The sequence below is a fragment of the Neophocaena asiaeorientalis genome, unplaced genomic scaffold (genome assembly GCF_003031525.2).
Source record: "Neophocaena asiaeorientalis asiaeorientalis breed wild unplaced genomic scaffold, Neophocaena_asiaeorientalis_V1.1 scaffold476, whole genome shotgun sequence".
NCBI classification, from domain to species: Eukaryota; Metazoa; Chordata; class Mammalia; order Artiodactyla; family Phocoenidae; genus Neophocaena; species Neophocaena asiaeorientalis.
The window spans coordinates 1,106,070-1,120,279 of NW_020172178.1; positions in this window are offsets into that span (position 1 = coordinate 1,106,070).

Genomic DNA, 14,210 nt, shown 5'->3' on the forward strand with positions numbered 1-14,210 from the left:
AGATTAAATACATAGTGAAAATGGGAATAAAGTATTATCTCCTATAATCTCAAGTGAAAAGCATCAAAGTCTGCTAGTTAAACTTTCTTTAGATCATCCTCTCAAGCCACTGTCTGAAAAAGAGCAGGGATGCTTTTACAAGATGATGTTTGTGGAAGGATCTAGGATTCGTTAGGTGAATTTGTGCTTAGCTGGCCAGGTCATATACCGTATTACTCATATTTTGAAACTGGCTGTTCCAAAGAAAAATTTTTTTTGAAATGTCATACAGCCTCCAAATATTCACAGGAAAAAATGACTTTCTCCTGTCACCACGATGGTGAGTTTTTTCCCAGCAGGGGACAAGGCTTTCTGCTTTTGCAACATGATTCTTTTATGTGATCTGCATGATGATTCATACCTAACTTCTAGTTTTAAATAAAGAAGGGAGTTTGTGTGTTTTGGCAAACGTTTCCAATTCCTGAATATTTTACATGTTTTATCAACCAAAATTTTCTCTTTTGTCCATGATTTAGTCAGATTGTGTTCTTGAAAACTTTCTGCAGTTCCATGGTCATTCTGTGATAAATAATCATAGTGTATATTGTCCAGAGCTTTCTTCCAAAACTGTAATCATAGCAGCCCAATCATTTGCTCAGAGAATGTGCCTTAGGCCAAATCAGCTTTATGTTAAGGGTTGTCTTAGTTCATTCGGACTGCTGTAAATACCATAGACTGGGTGGCTTATAAACAACAGAAATTTATTTCTTATAGTCTGGAGGCTGGAAGTTCAAGATTAGGGTACCAGCATGGTTAGGCTCTGGAGAGAGTCCTCTTACAGATGGCAGACTTCTCATGTCTTCACATGGTGGAAAGAGGGCAAGAGAGCTCTCTGGGTCTCTTTTATAAGGGCACTAATCCCATTCATGAGGGCTCCACCCTCATTACCTGATCATCTCCCTAAAACCCTACCTCCTAAGTATCATTTTGGGGGTTTGGGTTTCAACATATTAATTTTGGGGAGACATATTCAGTCCATGGCAAAACCCTTGGTGCCACAGTAAGGCTTTGGTATCCTGCAGGTGAGAGTAATAGGGAGCATAAATATCCTTCATCATCACATTTTTTCTCTCTTTTTCCTACTATGCTGTAAGTTCTATGACAAAAGGGGATTTGTTACATTTACTGAGTACCCATGGGTTTAGAACATTGCCTGGAACATATTAGGCATTTAAAAAGTATTTGTTCCTAGTAAATAACATTTGTTGACCAAGTATGTGACACTCTTTTGCTGTCAAACTCACCCATCGAGTTCTTAATTTATTTTCAGTTCTAGAATTTATTTCTCCCAAATCTGCAGTGTCACTTTTCATATTTTCTAATTCCCTGTGAAATTTAAAAGGATTATTTTAATCTTCAGAAACATAGTTGGTTTGTTTTTTGTTTGATAATTCTGGACTTTTTTCTTGCCTGTTACTTATATTTATTTTTGTGTGTGTTGTATTATCTCTTCATATTTCAGCTCAGTTATCTTTGATTCTGTGTGTTACATTGTATCTGAAAATTTATTTGAAGGAATAATCTAGGATAATGGTATCTTCCCCCAGATAGGATTTTTTTGTTTCAACCAGGTGTCCGGGATTTGATCCAGGTGTAATTTCAAGACCTAAGTTGCATTAAGGTGATCCCAGATCATAGGTACTCCCGACTCTTGCTGACGTTGTCAAAAATGCTGCTCAAAAAAAAAAAAAAATTCTACTCAGCCTTTTAGCAGTCTCTTTGAAATCAGAAGCCTCTTCTGGATCAGAAAACATCCACTTGTTAATGGTGGTCCCAGCTTACCTTTCAGGATGGTCATCTTTACCTGGAACTTGGCTCAATAAGCCTCACTATCCTGTTAACTTTTTTGAGGCTTTAAGGGAAATTTTTGGAAAATATTTAATCCAGATATTTTAATTGTCTTTAGTGGGAGGGTAGATTCAAATTACTTCATTATCAGAGAAGGAAGAAGGTTTATTTTGTTTATTTTTTGCTTGTTCATTTGTCTTTAAACAAACTAACACTAGTCGTTCCTGGAACATGGGATTCTAGAGGGGAGTTTTGCTTCTTATGTGGTATACTATTTGTGCATTACTTTTATAATTAAAAATATATAATTCCAGAAAAGAAAGGGAAAATATATGCAAAGGACTAGCACAATATTGGGCATGTTTTCATTGCTAGAAATGTGATCTTTCCATTTGCTGGCTTCCTCTTCTCCTCGTTCCCCTCCCCCATCACCACCAGGATAACACTCTACTTTTCCTTGTCTTGCTGTCCTGGAGCAGTGACTTCCTCTTCTGTCACAGAGCCCCACTCCTGCTCCCCTGCCTCTGTGCACAGACCCAATCTTCAGGCCTGGCCCAGAGCTCATTCTCAGCAGAGACTGAAGGAATTCATATGCCCCTGGATAGACCGAAAATGTCATGGTGACTTCAAGAGGTGGTGCTCTAAATACCTTACCATGGGAGAGACCCTATAGCTAGCTCTAGGGAGTAAACACTTGGGCAACCTCGTAATCATGGACCTGCCTAAAACTGGAATAAATCACACTGAAGACATACTCATTTACTTGACTCTTTGCCACGCTTTCCTAGAATAGGATTTAGCAAACACCACTCTAGTTTGTAATCTTCCTGCAAAAGTGACAGTGGCAAGACTTGAAGCATCTGATGGCCTTTATTTCTGAAAGATTCATAGGGACAACCACTCAAGCACAAGACCTTTGACTCTCCATGGAAGGAATGTCAGGGATTCTCCTAGTCTGTCAAATCCAACCTGCTTTCAGTGCCCTTGCTAGAATCTGCCTGTCTTCTCCTTGGTGTCTAGTAGTGTCTGAATTTTTCTACTTGGTTTTCCATTCAATTTCAAGTTCTACCCTATTTGATATTTGTTTTCCTATTGAAAATAGCTCAAACCAGGCATGGAAGCCAGAAGTGAAAATGTCACAAATCGCAGATAAGGGAACACAGGTGCTTTTGTGACTTTCTCAGCCAAGGCAGGGCTGTGTTTCTGGTTTACTTCTTTGGAGATGCAGCAACTTCCAGGCAATGTTTCTCACTCAAGTGCAGCACAGTTTACTTTTATTTAACTGACACTTATGGGAACTATACTCAGTATTTTAAAAATATTTATTTAAAATAATAAATAAATATTTTTTTAGTCTTAGTTGCAGCACACGGGATCTAGTTCCCTGACCAGGGATCAAACCCCGGCCCCCTGCATTGGGAACGTGGAGTCTTAACCACTGGACCACCAGGGAAGTCTCAATATTTATTTTGTAATAACCTATAAGGGAAAGGAATCTGAAAAAGAACATATATATATAACTGAATCACTTTGCTGTATACCTGAAACTAATACAACATTGTAAATCAACTATACTTCAATTCAAAAAAATCCTAACACTTATATAGCACTTACTATGTGCCAGGCATTTTAACTGCATTATTCCCTCGTTGAGGGAGCAGTGAGTCGTAGATGAATTTAAGAGAAAAGTCCAGGGCACAATTGTCTCTGTTTGCTGAAAGCGAGATGGAGCAGATGAAGGAAGCTTTGCACAGTCGAGGTGCTGACTTGGGAATCAAGGTTGTGGAGAGCAGACCACAAGGCGGGAGCCTCTAAGGTGGCTGCAGGACACTGAGCTGGGAACTCTCCCAACTTGCATAGGGGATGCTTGCAAAGCCACATCAGGTTCGCATGTCTGGATTCTGGGTGGGGTCCTAGGAATGGGGAGTCAAGAAAAGCCTCCAGTCCAGCTCAGTGACCCGGTCATGCCATCCAAGGGACCCAGGATCTGGGAAAGAAGAAGGGGCTGGGTGGGAGGTGAAGAGCCTTCAGGAAAATCCAGTTTCAGCCTTAGATCAATAGGACCAAAGCTATTTTGGGGTACAAATACTGGGAACATTATTTTAGAACCTCTTTTCCCTCTTTTTAAATTCTGTAAGTTAAAATAGCATTCCACGACATTGTTTTCTATTTTTATTTTATTTTGTTTTATTTTATTTTATTTTATTGAAGTATAGTTGATTTACAACGTTGTACCAAGAGGACATTGTCTAGGAATAAGACATAATATTCAAATTAAAAAGACATTATTTATATACAGTTTCAACTTTTTAAAAATTGTAAGTAATAAATTTTATCTGAGAGTTTGAAGTCAGTGGGCAACTTTCCTTTTCTCCTGGGTCTGATATGAGGCCAGCCAATTACACTGTGGACATAAGGATGGGGAAATGCCAGGAGGAAAAGCAGCAGCGCCTTGTTATCTATTAGTATCTAGCTTCAAGCAACTAACTGGTAAATCTACCAGCCATTCTCACCAATGTTCCAGAAACAGCTTTGGTCCTGCTGACCTTCCCTGACTGTCCAGCATGCAGGGAGCCTGCTTTCTCTTGCTGCCTGTGAATCTGGGCTCAGAAAAGACAAGCCAGCCGGGTTTCTAGGCCCCGTCAAGTGTTGTCTTAGATTACATTCTAAAGGCAAACAAACACTGCTGGTGGGTTATCAGTAGATGCAGCGACAGCCATCAATCACTGGAAGAGGATATCATTTTGGTTGGTTGGCAGGTTTTTGCTTTAGATTTAGTTTTCTTTTGTTTTAACGATAGGGTCCGTCCACGTGTTTTACTTTGTGAGGGCTGCCATAACAAAATGCCACAGAATAGGTGGCTTAAACAACATAAATTTATTTTTCATAGTTCTAGAAGCTGGAAGTCCAAGATCAAGGTGCTAGCAGGGCTGGTTTCCTCTGAGGCCTGTGTCCTTGGCTTGCAGATAGCTACCTTCTTACTGTGTCCTCACATGGTCTTTCCTCTGCGCATGTGTGCCCCTGGTGTCTCTTTGTGTGTACAAATTTCCTCTTCTTATAAGGATACTATTCATACTGGATTAGGGCTCACTTTAAGGGCCTTATTTTAACTTAATTACCTCTTCAAAGGCCCTATCTCCAAATACAGTCACATTCTGAGGTATTGGGGGTTAGGATTTTAACACATTAATTTGGGGGGACACAATTCAGACCATCACACCATGTTTCTGATTTATTGGAGGACTGTTCTACGATGATGCTTTTTTTATTTCCTTGCACAGTTATCAGTATACTGCCTGTCACCTCCACACTCACCTTCCAATCCAAGCTCTGTGACAACGGCCTCATGAGCGCGATTCCTGTAGGCGTTTCCCCTTTACAGTGTCAAGCTTTCTCAGTCGGGGGCGCTGGAGAGACACTGCAGGAGGAAGAGGGCTTCTACCCGGCTTCCTCCTCCGGCAGCTGCTCCTGCAGGTCATGGTGTCGGTGGGAGGTCGGTGGGAGGACCACAGTGTGGGTGTGAGACCATCCAGTGATGCTTTGTCCCAGAACACGCCAGGGATGGGCAATCGTTCAGCCACCTCCCAGCCTGAGCCCAGCATGGTGGTTGCCACCAGTTGCTCCACACCAACTCCAGGCCTCCCGTCCACACTGGTGCCCCCACTGCCTCTGCTTGCCTTCCCCTCTGGAGTTTTGTCTCCTGGGGCCCTCCTGATGCTGTGGTCCTCCCGACACGGACACCACGTGACCTCCTGTCTGCACCAGCGCCCGCAATCCCGCTGCATGCCTGCACAGCCAGCCACCGACGGTGGCCTGCCTGCACCTTGGAGGGGCTGCTTCCTGCTTTCCCAGTGACTGCAGATCAGCTCTGGCCTGGGCAAACCAGTGACCTTCTCTGACACCAGTGGGATGCACAGGCACCTTCTCCCCTTGGGGCGGGGACCCTCCCTTTCCAAGTTTGTCCTTTCTTGGGTATTCTCTGTCAGTCCTACAGAATCTTCTAGGGTTCATGTACACCTTATACTTACTCTTTTATAATGGCTTCATAATTCTTTATATTAAATTGTCCTGTTTAAATCACAAGGTGGTTTCCGTCTCCTCACTGGACCCAGATTGACCAGAAATCAACATGTAATTAGCACTTACCTTGGTCCCTGAAGTTTACATATGCTATTTCACTTAATACACTTAATTACACTCAATTTCACTCAATGTGGTGTAGGGTAGTGGATAAAAGCAGGGACTTGGGTACCAAGTAGGTGTGTATGACAATTCTAGCTCCACCACTTACCATCTCTGTCATGTTTGGGTAGAGGAGGCTGTGATGCACCACCCAGATCTCCCTTCAGGACCCAGGTTCTCATGCATTCAGCTGCCAACAATGTCGGCTGCTAACAGCTCATGGCTCTGTGTTGCCCTGAAATTCATTTTCTACCGAAGGAAGCTACCACGCCCAAAGTGACAACCCCACACCAGTGGCTGGTTGATATGGGGCTACAAACGCCTGGTCTCCCATGCCTTTATTAAGCCCATCTCCATATCAGAGTGTCCTGTGATCTGAGGTTGCTGTTGCAAGCACATCGAACATGTCCCTCTGTCCAAACCTGCTTCCCTTTCTCCTTCATAGGGATGGTTCCTGAGAGCATTCCCCAGTAAAACTCCTGCATGCACATTTCAGAGTCTCAGAGTGTTTTTCAGGAACCCGAATTGAAACAGTAAGTTATTGGACTCCTCTGAACTTCTGTTCTTTCACTTATAAAAGAGAGATGATAATTGCAAATCTGTCAGAAATCCCTGTGGGGATTAAATGAGATAATGCACGCAAATTGTGTAGCAAATCACTTGACACACACTGAGCACTCAAAGGAATTCATTTTTAAGATCATTAATAAAATGAACACATGACTATTCCCATTTCATACATGGGGAAACTGAGGTTGGGAAAGTTTAAGTAACTTTCCAAAGTCACATAGTAAAGAACGGTGACCTAGAGGGGTGGGATAGGGAGGGTGGGAGGGAGGCTCAAGAGGGAGGGGATGTGGGGACATGTGTATGTATATGGCTGATGCGGTTTGTTGTACAGCAGAAACTAACACAGTACTGTGAAGAAAAAAAAAAAGAGTGGAGCTGGGATTTCAGCCTATATATAGTCTTTTTCTGCTATCACTTTATGTTGTCTCTGGTTCTTTGGAGCTGACGTGGAAGTTTTGATAGAAGTTTTGACTAGAATAAAAAGTTTGTGGAGGAAGTTGAGAAGGGCAGGTAGAAGGTTGTCTTGGAGGCTTATGGAACGTGTGTGACCATCAGCTTCAGAGAGGCAGAAAGGGGACCCAGGGAACTGATCTGTGCAAAGCCTTGTATGGGAATTGTATGAAAGAACGATAAAGCACTGGAATTAAATAAAACACCCCAAGCAATTGTTTGGACTGCCATTCATAATGCAGAAAGGGAAAAGTCGAAGCTATGTTCCTCCCAGAAGTTTTAATGGTTTTCAGAGTTATTTTTAACTACTGGTCAAATTCTTAGAACTGGAGGAAAAAGCTATTTGATGTTTTGTTCTTTACACAATTTGCACCATCCACAGGTGGTTTTACTTTTCCTTTTTCCACTCCGGGATAATGGAAATAGCAATTCTCTTTGTAAAGGATTCTCCTGAGAACCTCTGGTTGAGAGTAGAAGAAATATAAAATGAAAAGAAAAGTGAATGAATTCTTGCTGTAGAATTGGGAACCAGCAGGAAACAACAGGCAAAGAGCCAACATTTAAAACATCAGTGTGTCAGTTGTCAACATCCACTCCTCTGGGCGTTATTGTCCCCAAGACACTTCCAGTGGGCTGAGATCTCACTATTTGTTTGGGGCAGTGCAAGGCCCAAGAGCGAATCTGTGAAAGCCTCCTGATCTTTCACCTCTGCCTGCTCTGTGCTGGACCCCACAGACCATTTAAAGAAAGCAAACTTCACATAGATGGAGCATGTGGGTGGAAACATCATTAGCTGCCCCAAGACACAGCCTAGAAACAGGAGAGGCTGGACAGTGCAATGGAGTGCAGATGGGCATCCTCCAGCTGGAAGAGAAGGACATTCTCTCAGGCTGAATCAGGGGGACTTAGAGGTTACTAGAGTTCATGTGATGGGTAACAGAAAGGAACTTCTAACCAGGAGCTGTCATGTGCAGCAAGTCACACTTGTCTACAGATGCAGGTGGATCATGGCCTCTACAGGTAAAGAATTGGAAGCTTTGGGCAGGGAGAGTAAAATTCCAGTTTTAGGGGGCTTCCCTGGTGGCGCAGTGGTTGGGAGTCCGCCTGCCGATGCAGGGGACACGGGTTCGTGCCCCGGTCTGGGAAGATCCCACATGCCGAGGAGCGGCTGGGCCCGTGAGCCATGGCCGCTGAGCCTGCGCGTCCGGAGCCTGTGCTCCGCAATGGGAGGGGCCACAACAGTGAGAGGCCCGCGTACCGAAAAAAAAAAAAATCCAGTTTTAGAGAACTTTCCACCCAAGGCCACCTTTGGCTAAGGATAAGTGCTAAACTGTCACCCCATCCTGCTTGCAGATCCAAATTTCAAGATTCTCCCTTCCATCTCTGGCCCTGAGTGGAATAAATCATTTTGAGGAAACAGAATATTCATTTTATGCAAATGACCTGTGTTATAGCTCTAGAAAAGCCAAGAGAAAAAAAACTGAAAAGTATTAGACACGATTAACACATTCAAAATATTCATTAAGGTGGTGAGTTAAGACGTGAGTCTGTAGTTTTCATATATATGGTAGAAAAGGCAGCCAGCAAATGGAAGGAAAAATCTTACTCACAAGAGTGACAAGATGTGTAATACACTCGTGAAGGACAGTAACAAGAGATGTGCCAGATCTTTAGGAAAAAAGAAGAAGGAAAACTTGGTAAGGGCCACATACAGATGAGTAAGAGAAGAGATTCATCTTGTTCTTTGATGGAAAGACTACAATTTATAAGATGTAAATTTTCTCTATGTTGATTTTTACATACGGTATAATTCCTATCAACAACCCAGCAGAATTTTTCTTGGACTCTGACAAAAAGATCTTAAAATTCATCTAGAAGACTCATTTTATTTTAAAAACCCTGGAAAAATCTTTAAAAAAATAAGAATAATATGGGGGACTTCTTCCATACAATGATACTACAGTATTAACACATGAAGTACCAGGTACAAGAACACAGACAGTTCACTCTGGCTGAGAGAGAGTCAAGAAACAGATTCATGTGTATAGGAGAATTTGATTTACAAAAGATCACAATTCCAATCAACTCTGGCTACCCAGACACAACTATTTTGGGAAGATAATCTGAAGAAAAAAGCCTTCAATATCCTATAATTTGTATCTCCTTTGAGTGAACGATTTTAATTGCACAGATATATTCAAAGGATATGCATCTTTTTGTTCTTAAAATTAAAAAAAAACTTAAAACCTGTTAGAGAATGTTAAACTAAAAACCTATGTATGGCACACCTAAAAGTGCAATATTATGCAGTCAGTAAAATAATATGTTGTTATGTCCAAATAACATTTTAAAAGCAGTATGTATGGTAGGATCTTGCTTTGGGCTGTGTGTGTGTTTGTGTCTATTTATTTTAGCAATGTATATATTATAAGAAAAGAATACGGCAAAAGCTAATAGGACTCATTCTGGGTGGTGGGTAACTAATTTTTATTTTTCATACTACTTCTATGGATCTTATGAAGTACACAGTGATCATGTGTGGCTCGGGGAACTAAACATTAATAATAAAGGAAGCTCGTGCAGGGGAGACTCAAAACCCCTCATTGCTAGAGCAGGTCTGTCTAGTTTGCTGAATCATACAATTAATGACATCACCGTGTGTCCTACTTATCCAGCCATATGACATACATCCTAAGGGGAAGCACTCTCAGGGAGCAGCAGCGTCTTGGCAGACAGTGAAAAATCTGAACCCCTGTTTAATTTCCTATTTGTCTCACCTGAAAACTGAGTTTCAATGTCAAAGCCCCTTTGTTCAGATTGCCTTGTGTAGTTCAGCCAAGGCAGACATCGTGGCATCTTCTTGACCTTTCTTTCTGATTGCAGGCAACAGTCATTTGAACAATGATTCTGTGCCTCTTAAAATCAGAACAAGAAGAATTGCGCTAATACAAAGACCAACTGGACCTGGATTCCAGGAAGAAAACAATAGGTGTTTTTATGCCCACAAACGTCTATGCTCTCCTTTGCCACTAAACACTATGTAGCTGATACATTTCCTTTTGCTTCAAAAGCCAAGAACTTATATCTAAATTCAGTGTACATGTATAGACAATATAAATGATAGACAACTTCTATTTCTGCATTTTTTCATACTTTTAAAATGGCCTTTTTAAAAATCTTAAGTTATGATCTTTCATATTATTTAGCTCCATAAATAGCTTGAAATCCTTTTGGAAGAAAGTTAGATTTGGGAGCCCTTCCCAGGGAGGCTGAGAACAGAAACTGACCTTCAGAGATATGTATAGTGAGCCTGGCTTGTAAGGAGGCACAGTGACGGTTACAGAGCCAGTGCCCCAAGATAGAAACTCAGTTCCACGGCAGTAGTAGGGGGTGTCCTCCTAGCGGCAATGCTGGCAGGTGCAGTGGGGTCTGTCTGACCTTCTCTCACTTGTAAGGCCATAAAAGGGAGAACTCCTAGCCCTGAAAACTCAGGCCTCAGCCTCCAGGAGTGTTGAAGCCAGAGGATGGGGAGGCTGTAGTGGGTGGAGGCATCTGAGCCAAGGATGGTGTCTCTTCCAGCACATGGAGGGCTGCAGCACTGACAGCGAGGACCAGTGGTAGTGGCTACAGTTGCAGTGGGGATGTTCACTCCATCACTCAGTGACAGGGAGCCCTTTGTGTTATGAAGTTCCTACTGCTCGCTGTTCAACAGGCCAATAAATTGAGCCACTAGTTGTTGAGACAAGGAATAGCAACTTTATTTGGAAAGCCAACAGACTGAGAAGATGGTGGACTCATGTCCCAAAGAACCATCTTACCCAAGTTAGAATTCAGGCTTCTTTTCTACTAAAAAGGGAAGGCGTGTGGCTGGTTGTTGCGATCTTCTTGGTGTATGAATCCTTTGTTCTTGTAGCTGTCCAGTTTGGTCTTGTCACAATGTTCTTATAAGCCTCCAACAAGACAAATATTATTCTCTGTTCTGCAACTTTTTATCTCTATATAAATGGAAAAGGGTTATGCCTTTAAGGATCAGAGCCCTGAGAATGGGGTATCATTGCCTATATTTCAGACTGTAGGCAACATTCTTTTACAAAGATGCAGAGCCAGCATGACTAAGCACAGGCAACAAGAGTTAGAGCTAAGGAATAGATCCAGTATGGAGTCAAGTTTGTTCTTCTCTGTTACATTTGTTCTTCTCTGTTATATTTGTTCTTATCTGTTACATTCTCTGGCTCCAGGGCTTCCGATCCTTCATCAATGCCCCAGACACTCATGGCCAATCTGCCAATTCATTCAGCCTACTCTGATTCGAGAGCCCCATGTCCCTGTGGTCCAGCCTCTGCCTACCAGGTGCAGAGAGTTATCCAGGGGTGTATGCACAGGTGTCCAAGTGCAGAGGTGAACAGCTGGGAACTTGTTGCTGAAACTTGGCCTCTGTTCACCAGTGCCTAATAGAAACATGGAGACAGAGTTCTGGGTAAAGTAGAAAAGAGTAGCTCTTATTATTTTGCCAGGCAACGGGGGCCACAGTGGGCTAATGCCCTCAAGACTGTGTCCTGCCCTGGAGGGGGTAGTGAGGAGTCATAGTGTTCATGGAGCAGGGCATGATCAGCTTGTGGCTGTCCTTCTGACTGGCTGGTGGTGAGGTAATGGGGAGTCAGTATCATCAACCTTCTGTTTCCAACCAGTCTGGGGTCTATGTTCTTATGGTCAGCAGCTTTCATCTGGTAGGAATGTGTCTCAGGCCTTTATCTCTATCTTTCAGGGAACTGTGAGTTTGGTGATTCTGCTATGTGGCGGGCTTATAGTCTAAATTGTTACCAGTTCCCCGGCCCAACAGCTATTCTTCGTTTTTACGTTTTCTCATTTCCCAGTCATTAACTCTTGAGTCAGCCTTTTACTTCAAAAGACAAGGACACAGGGGCTTGTACACGGTTTCTAGTTCTCCTCCCAGGGAAGTCTCACTCTGGTCTTACCTGTCTTTCCATTGGAGGGTTTATCTGTAGCCTGCCTCTCAACCCCCATAATATCTCAAACCAGTGCCTGTCACTTAATGCCCAGCGGTGATAGTTGCTGCTCTTGTTTTTTTTTTTTTTCTTTCCTTTCTTTCCTGTATAAATAGTATAAATGTTGCCTAATAGTCTATGCTGGAAGGGCATCCTGGTCTTAGTTCAAATTTGCCCCTAAAAAACTGGGTGACCTTGGGCAGGACAACAACCTCTTTAGGCCTCAGGAGCTTCCTAAGAAAAGGAAAATAAAAAAGAAAGAGCAATAGATAACATAATGCAGACCACACAGCACTTTTCCTTAAAGTGGGTCACACAGAACACCACATCTGTGGGATGTTAGTAAGTGTTATGAGACAAAAATATTTCTGTGATCAAATGACCTTGCTAAACACTGGATTAAATGAAGCAAGGTGATCTGGCATTGAGACAGAGCCCAAGCAGGAGAGACGGTGAGAGAGAGAGGTTATTCTGTCTGATGACTCTGCAGTTTCCACTTTTCCGCAAATGCTTATATGGCTTTCAGAGGGTTCTTTGATGGTCTACATCCTTACAATGGATACCCCTCTTCTCATACCAGCCTGAGTAGTTTTCTGCTCCGTAGGCCCAGACGATCACCAACAAATCCCTTAACCAGGGCTGAAAATGAGGAAAGCCATTCTCTGGCCCATCTCTCTGCCACTGTGTCTCTCTGTGCATCTGTTCCCTTCACTTCTAAACAACATCCTCTGCTTCTCCATTTCACAAGTGGCCTTTAATGGCTGACCCATGACCTTTCAGCTCTGGCGTCACAGTACTTTCACGAATTGCCAGGAAAGGTCTTGATTGGTCCAGTTCATCTTTCTGAGCTCAGCCACAACTCATGGGCAGCCAACCAATGGACGGGTTACCCTTGAATCAAGTCCCATCCCTCGCTCAGCGGGCCCTGTTCAAGGGCCTTCAGGGACGTCAGATTCCTTGAGATGGGGACATGAGCAGGTACCTCAAAACCTGCCACTTCAGTCCTTGGGGAGGGGGTGGGGTGGACCTACAGAACTTGGGCACTCAGGCACCACAACTCATCATATTGTCTTCTTGGTCTGGAATTCCCAAGGTCCATCCCCACACCCATTCTCCCCTTTGTATCAGTTATCTATACTTCATGACAAACCACTCCAGAAGTTGGCTCATAAATCTTTAGGTCAGCTGAGCAGTTCTGGCCTGGCCCAGGCTTGGCTGATCTTGGCTGGGCTTGCTCAGCATCTGTGGTCAGCTGGCAGGTCAGCTGGGCCACTGGTTTAGGTTGGCCTCACTCACGGTTTTGCAAGAGATTGGATGTTAGCCACGGTGATGGAGGATCCTAAGCCATGTGTCTCTTATCCTTCAGCAGGCCAGCCTGGATTTGCTCACATGCAAGGGTCCGGAGCTGGCTCTGCCTCACAGATGTCTCTTCTGAGTTCTCTTTTAATCATATTCACTGCTCTTTCTACCCAGATGCCCAGCCAGCCTGCCCTCCAGCTTAATAGACCTTTCCTTTCTTCTGACCCCGTCACAAAGATTGAGCATTTATACCCCTCCCTGGATTGCCAGATTTAGCAAATAAAAATATGACAATATTAATTTGAATATTGTATAAACAACAACAACCTTTTTTTAAAAAAAGTATAAGTATGTCCCAAACATAGCATGGGATATACTTAAACTAAAAGATTACTTGTTGAATTTTTTTTTTTTCGGTACATGGGCCTCTCACTGCTGTGGCCTCTCCCGTTGCGGAGCACAGGCTCCGGACGCGCAGGCTCACCGGCCATGGCTCACAGGCCTACCCACTCCGTGGCATGTGGGATCCTCCCGGACCAGGGCACGAAACCCGTGTCCCCTGCATCAGCAGGCAGACTCTCAACCACGGTGCCACCAGGGAAGCCCCTACTTGTTGAAATTTAAGTTTAATTGGGTGTTCTTATTTTGTCTGGCAACCCTCCCCTCCCACAAGTCCTCCTTGGCCCAGCCTCAAGGGAGAGGAGAGGGTGCTGGGCTGCTTCTAGGATGCATCAATGATCCTCTATAACCAGCAGGGGGCAGGGCTAGCCTTCGATAATAGGGCAGTGGGTATGGGATCAACATCTTCTCATTCTCTCTCTCCTTGTAAATGGTGGGTGATAAAATGTAGGCTGAGGGTACCCATTATTTGAGAGA